The sequence below is a fragment of the Camellia sinensis genome, chromosome 2 (genome assembly GCF_055761805.1).
Source record: "Camellia sinensis isolate YWXY chromosome 2, ASM5576180v1, whole genome shotgun sequence".
Classification (NCBI taxonomy): domain Eukaryota; kingdom Viridiplantae; phylum Streptophyta; class Magnoliopsida; order Ericales; family Theaceae; genus Camellia; species Camellia sinensis.
Window position 1 is genome coordinate 152,169,560 of NC_138962.1, and position 6,692 is coordinate 152,176,251.

A 6,692-nucleotide genomic window follows, 5' to 3' on the forward strand; every position below is an offset into this window, starting at 1 on the left:
CGTTTTGGACTCCTTAGTGTATTTCCTGATCAATGTGGGGGTTAATGTGATATATTGGCATATGGATTTCTTCTTCTTCATCTTCTTTTTTTTTTTTTCTTTTTTTTCTCTTATGTTGCATCTATTTTAATATATGTTAGAGGCCCCACACACGCGAAAAAAAGTTATCAAAATAATATTGTGAGAAAGATATATGAAAAAAATTATAATTAAAGAGTAAGATTAATAATAACTTCAATCAAACTGAAAATATATACAAATATTTTAAAAAGTAGTACAATATTTACAAAATATATACACGTATTTAAAAATGATATATGATGAATCTATAGAAAATTTAATTTTGGTGGCATGAGACTGAGAATATAATTGCAAATCCTACAGAAAAAAAAAAAAAAAAGACGGAAAAAAAAAAGATATAGACCAAATTAGTATAATTTAATTTATTGTGCAAAGATTAAAATAAAAATTTACTTCATTCAAATGAGAAAAAACTATAACTTTAATTTTTTGTTTATGCAATTGATTGATTGTGTTATATATGAAGACAACGAATATTAATATCATTATTTTTTTTTAAACGAAAATTAAAAATTAAAAACTTACATTTTAACATTGAGTCATGTGATTCAAAATTAGATGTCCGATTCAATAATCTATTAAAATTGTTTTGACACAAATCTGTGAAAATATTAAATTACATATAAAGAAACAAATAGTGAATTGATCTTCTTCATGTTGTCACGGTAAAGACATTTTATGATTCTTTAGAGTGAGAAATTGGTATGTGTAATAAATAAATTAAAAAAAGGAAAAATAGAAGAAAAAAAAAATTCAGTTTATGAAAAGAAAAGAAAAAAAAAATCAAATAACGCACATTTTTAGAGATCTCCCAAAAAATATATAGAAATTAGTATTAAGACATCAATAAGATAGATAAAAAAAATTAATATGAGCTGTGCGGTGCACATAATTAAGCATATTCTATCTTTTTTTATTATTTATTTTGTATGTCAAGATAAATTATTTTTTTTCAAATATCATAATAATTAAATTAAAAATACACCATGAAAAACAAATCTTTCTCAAATAAAGTCCATATAAAATTAGTTATTATAATTAAAATTGAATTTGTGTAAAACTTTATATATAAATGAAAAATGCATACTGATGTGATTTTTTTTGGAAAAAAGTAAGCCTTAGAATTAGGAGTGTAAAAATGGCTCGCGGCCCGGGGTAGGTTGGGCCCGTTTGGGCTCGGGCTCAAGCCCCTAGGCCTGGGCCATCATTTTGAAGCCCGGCCAGGCCCATTGGTGCATTTGAGGCCCGGCCCACAAGAGGCCTAGTGTCTTTTTTAGTGAAAAATAATAAAATTTTGGTAGAAAAAATTTAAAAAAACAAAAAAAAAATGGTCAGGCCCCCCAACCCTGGCCCAAGGCCACCCCATTGGCCTGCCCAAGGCTCAAATACCCCTGGGCCTAATTTCTTGGCCTGTAGGCCAATTCGATCCAGCCTGAATTTTAGCGGGAGCTCACAAGGCCCGACTTGGGCTAGGCCGAACCAGATTTACACCCCTAGTTAGAATGTGCTACATAAGAAACAAAAAAACACTACTTATATATATATATATATATATTTGGAGCACATATTTATTTTATGGGTACTCGGTTCATAAATTCAATTTAATTTTTTTTCTTCTAAGAATCCACACTTTAAAAAGTACATTAAGGAGTTTTTTAGCATTTTTGTGTTACAATGGAGTATTACATTTGGGATTATATTGATTGGAATGTTACATTTGGAAAAAATACACTAAAGAGTTTTTTTGTATATTACATTGGAATGTGTTATATTGGAATGTTACGTTTAGGGGGAAAAAAAAATACACTAAAGAGTTTTTTACCATATTACATTGAAGTGTTACGTTCTTATTCATAATGTGAGATTTGTTTCAGAAAAGGAAAAATCCAAGACCTTTATAGTGTGGATTGCTTAAATGTGTTTGGAGAAACACACTTTTATCCCTAAACAATTAAACTCAAACGTGTAAGTGACTATTATTTTGTATAATTTTCACTTTAATGAGACTTTTAGGTTCAGAAGAAAAAAAGAATAATTAAATAGTTCATAAGATCACATTTAGAAATTTATTGGTGCTTTAACTGTAAAATAAAACACAAACATGAACCAAAATAGAGACAAAAAAATAAAGGAAAAAAGTGTTTTTTTATTTTTATTTTATTTTAATCACAATGATTCATTATTTTTAATAATTCATAAGAGACTTTTGTGACATAACCAAAATTATTTATAATTATCACTACAAATATAAACCCCATAACAAATTCATAATTGTTTTTAGTAGAGAATTGTGTACATAGTCTTTTTAAAGATAAATATTTTAATAAATAATAAAATTAAACAAGATAGAGGAGCCAAATTAAAATAAAATAATCAAAATGAAGAAAACCGAGGAAGGCATAAAGGGGTGAATTTTCCACAATACCCCTTTAAAAAAAAATTGAAGTAAATCACTGTAGCAAATGGCTTAATTCTAGTATTACATAGTAGAAAAAGGATTGGGCTTTCCATTCGCTCGTGATCAATCTAGAGGGTATTGTTGAATTCGCGGGGCCCATCACAAGATCATAAGTCCCGTTTCGATAATCTGAACCGTTCAATATATAGAACTCGTTGAGTATTGTATACTTGTAAAAAAATCACGTTGATCGGATATCGATAGCTATCTCATCGGATCAGATTTCTATCAAACGTTTATTTTTTTACCATTCATTTTTTTTTTATACAAAACTGATTTGATCACATAACTATCGATATCTGATCAACATAATTTTTTACAAGCATATAGGCCCTGTTTGGTAGAGCTGTAAGAAAGTGCTGATTTCTGACTTATAAATTAAGCATCTTCTACCCCACTCAAAGAATAAGCTGATTTCTGACTTACAAAAAGCTATAAGCTGCATTGTTAAGCTAAACCAAAAACATCAAAATAGCTTAAATAAAGCTGAAAGCTGAAATAAGCAGCTTTTAAGCTGCACCAAACAGGCACATAGTACCGGACGAGTTCCACACACGGTTCAGATTATCGAAACGGGACTCGTGGTGGACCCCCATGGGCTCAACAGTACCCTCCAGTTCGTCGTGGGAAGCGAGGCCCTTGAAAATAGAAGTAACCATATGTAGGGTTGGAAATTTGTTTGACCTGGCCCATCTAGGCCCGGGCTCGGGCCGGCTCATATTGGGCCTTGCATGCTCCCGCCAAAATTTGGATCAGCTCGGGCCGACCCATGGGCCAGAAAATTAGGCCCAGGCCTAGGCCCTGGCTTATTTAGGCCTCAGGTCAGGCCGGTGGGCCTGGGCCTTGGGTTGGTGTAACATCCCGAAATAAATGCAGTATGCCATCCAAAACAATAAGTAAATAACAATATGAATCAGAGTATAATGTCTTTTTATTACATGAGAATGGATTGTACAAAAATGTGACACATGCGATATACATTCATAAATAGTGCATTATGAATCTACAACATGTGTTACGAATCAGTAAAAAGAGATAAAAGCTAAATATATAAATCATATTTCCTAAAGGCTTACATTTTTCCAATCCAAGGCTTGGGTACATCAAAGTGAGTCCTAAGCTTAATACAAATAAAGCCCTAGGTTTGTACAAAAGTGAATACAAAATAACAAAACTGAGTCTTCGGCTCCACAGTCCTTCCAAGCTAAGTCCTTGGTGGAGACATATCACCAGCACTTGAAAATGATTTTCCCCAAATAGGGTGAGCCAAAGCCAAGTAGAAATAATTTAACACAATATATGAATCTTAACAAGGATATAAGGGTGGAATGCATAAGCAATGCCCATGTCAAAACGGTTTACATTTCTTTCTCAAAATCATGCCATGCTTTATTTATATCACAATTCTCAAATCATTTTCTCTACCATAGGGAACAAGGGAAAATTCTCCAACCAGTACAACCTTTCACGGATATTTCGTCCGCGGGAAACCGTCAAATGGAACCCATATAAACGTAGTCTATACAAGCACTACTATTGTCATTTTACGGATAATTTTTCTGTAGGAATCGGCTCCCATGTATACGCACGCTTTTCGGGACTTTCACTCTGGACACACAGGTCAACTTAATTTGGTGATATACACATCTTTCCAACATTTACCCCTTTTTCTCAAAATCATATATATTTACAATGTATTAAATGAGCAACAAATGTTCAAATCATATGGATAAGAAATTAGTTTCAATTCACCTAATCCTTATGCAATTTCTATAATAATCATAGACATCCTCTACCGATAAATATTTCTAAATAGATATAAAATCTTCAATACAGATAAACTTTCTAAAATTTAAGATGCGAGTGATAATACATATCCAATTCCACCATCCATATCAATATCCATCTAATTTCACATTTCCAACATCAATTCCATTTATTTATACAAAATAAATATTTGGGACATTTAGGAAAAAATCCATTTTCTTCCAAAATCCAACCCAATCATCAAAATCAACAATTTGTTCACAACTCAATCTCATTTCCACTTCCACAACCATTTTCCATATAACCATTTGAAAACCCCTGTTTTGATTTTAAACCAAAACCCTAGGTTTGTTCAAAATCCTCAAAAACCACATGATTGTTTATGAAAAACAAATAGTTAAGTTAACAGTCATAAAAGAGTGTAGAGAATCCCTACCTCAAAGCTAGAAGACCAAGGAGAGAGCAGAGAAATCTCTAGGAAGCCGAAATCCATTTGGTAGTCAGATGAAAACAAAACTCTAGGTGAGCTCTACCTTTTTAACAAAGAGAGTAGGGTGGAGAAATGAGTAGATCTTGGTGTATTTGTAGAGAGAGAGTAAGTCCTAGAGAGAGAAGGTCTCAACTTTGGGGTTTTGAAATATTTAGAGAGAGAAAGAGATGAAAAAGTGATGTAAAAAATGACTTTTACGAACTGATATACGCATAGTTTGCTCGACCGCAAAAAGTGTCGCTTCAGTGTCCAGACACAATAAGTTGTTGAGCTCGAGTGCAAGAAGTGACGCTCGAGCATAGATTATACACTCCAAGCAGTTTTACAGACAGCAGACCAACGCTTGAGCACAAGAAAGGCCGCTAGAGCCGAGACCACTCGAGCGCGATAATCACAGCTTGAACGTAGAATACACTCTCCTAGTAGTTTTGTAGACCTGCAAAAGTATTGAGAATTCAAAAAGCCCGCTCGAGCGCAAAAATTGACGCTCGAGCGGAGGAATAAAATTTTGGACAACAAAAGTTTGAAAACCAAGCTGCCAACCTGCTCCAAACGTAACCAATACAACCTAATAGCCAAACTCAATGAGGGAAAAGAGGAATAAGATAATGTGGGGAAGTGGTTCAGAAATACTCCAGAATTCAGTCAGACGTCTTTGATTCTCTGATTGCCACTTGAAAATGAGATGAATACTCCGGTCGGGGGTGCCAGAATTAGCACTCCGACGGACAAGTCAAAATTCTCTCCACTTTCCTTCTATTTTAAGTTATCTAATCAATTATCACATACCTCCTTTGGCTAACATTCCTCCCTCTTTATATTACATCTGGGCCCAAGGGTCGAGCCCATTCTTAATCTTACACATAGTAACGTAGTTGGCCCTCTTGTTGAGGGTTGGCTTCTTACATGGCCGATTCGTATATTCGATTTCATGAGCCCCTAGTCAAGGCCGAATTGTCTTTGGCCAGGTTAACCAAATGCCTTGGCCTCTTCCTAATTAATTGAATTTGGCCTCCACAATTGCCCCCTAAACATCCGACTAATACCAATTAATCGGCATGTTTGGTTTTACGTATGGAAAGTCGAAAATATGACGCTCGCACTTCGTCCAACACTGAAGTGTCAGAATGAACGCGGTTTTAGAAATTATTATAACTTCCCGCCCCTTCGTACACATTGCTCATTTAATGCGATTTGAAGTCGCGCTATCCCTTCGAATATTTTCTGAATATGCAAGGCTTTTTGGTTGTCTTACAATATCTCTCATTCACGACCTCTGCGATTTCTGGCTGCTCCCTATTGTCCTTCTCTCTCTAACCTGTAAGATCTTCTCTTTTTTTCCATTTCTTCCTCATTCCAGCTCGCATTTTTTTTTTGTTCATTTCTAGTTAGCATATTTGAATGGCGAAACATTTGAAAGATCTCCTTTCTACGGACCGTGTTACCGCCTTTCAATGCCATTTCTCGATTCCAGATGACGTCCATCTGTCACTCGTGGCGGACAATGTAGTTGACATAGAGAGGACTGATGCACGTACGATCATCTTTTCCCTCCTGTCAATCACTGAGGGTGGAGTTCGTTTCTCCCTTCGCCTATTTTTGAGGGCCGTTCTTCGCTATTGGGGTCTACTCCCTTCTCAACCAAAAGTAAATTTTTTCCAAATCATAATGGGCATAGTAGAATTAAATCGCCGACTTAGGATTAATCTAGGAATCCATGCTATTCAGCATTCTTATGCCTTGGCGAAATCTTCTGGTTGGCAGGGACGCTAGTTTCTCAGGGCCAAGGACATTGATCACCATCTGGTGACTATGCTTGCCAGCTCTGGTAAGCATGTTGACGACATCATGGTCATTGTTCGAGGCAATTGGGAATTCGGCGAAAGAGAAGACTGC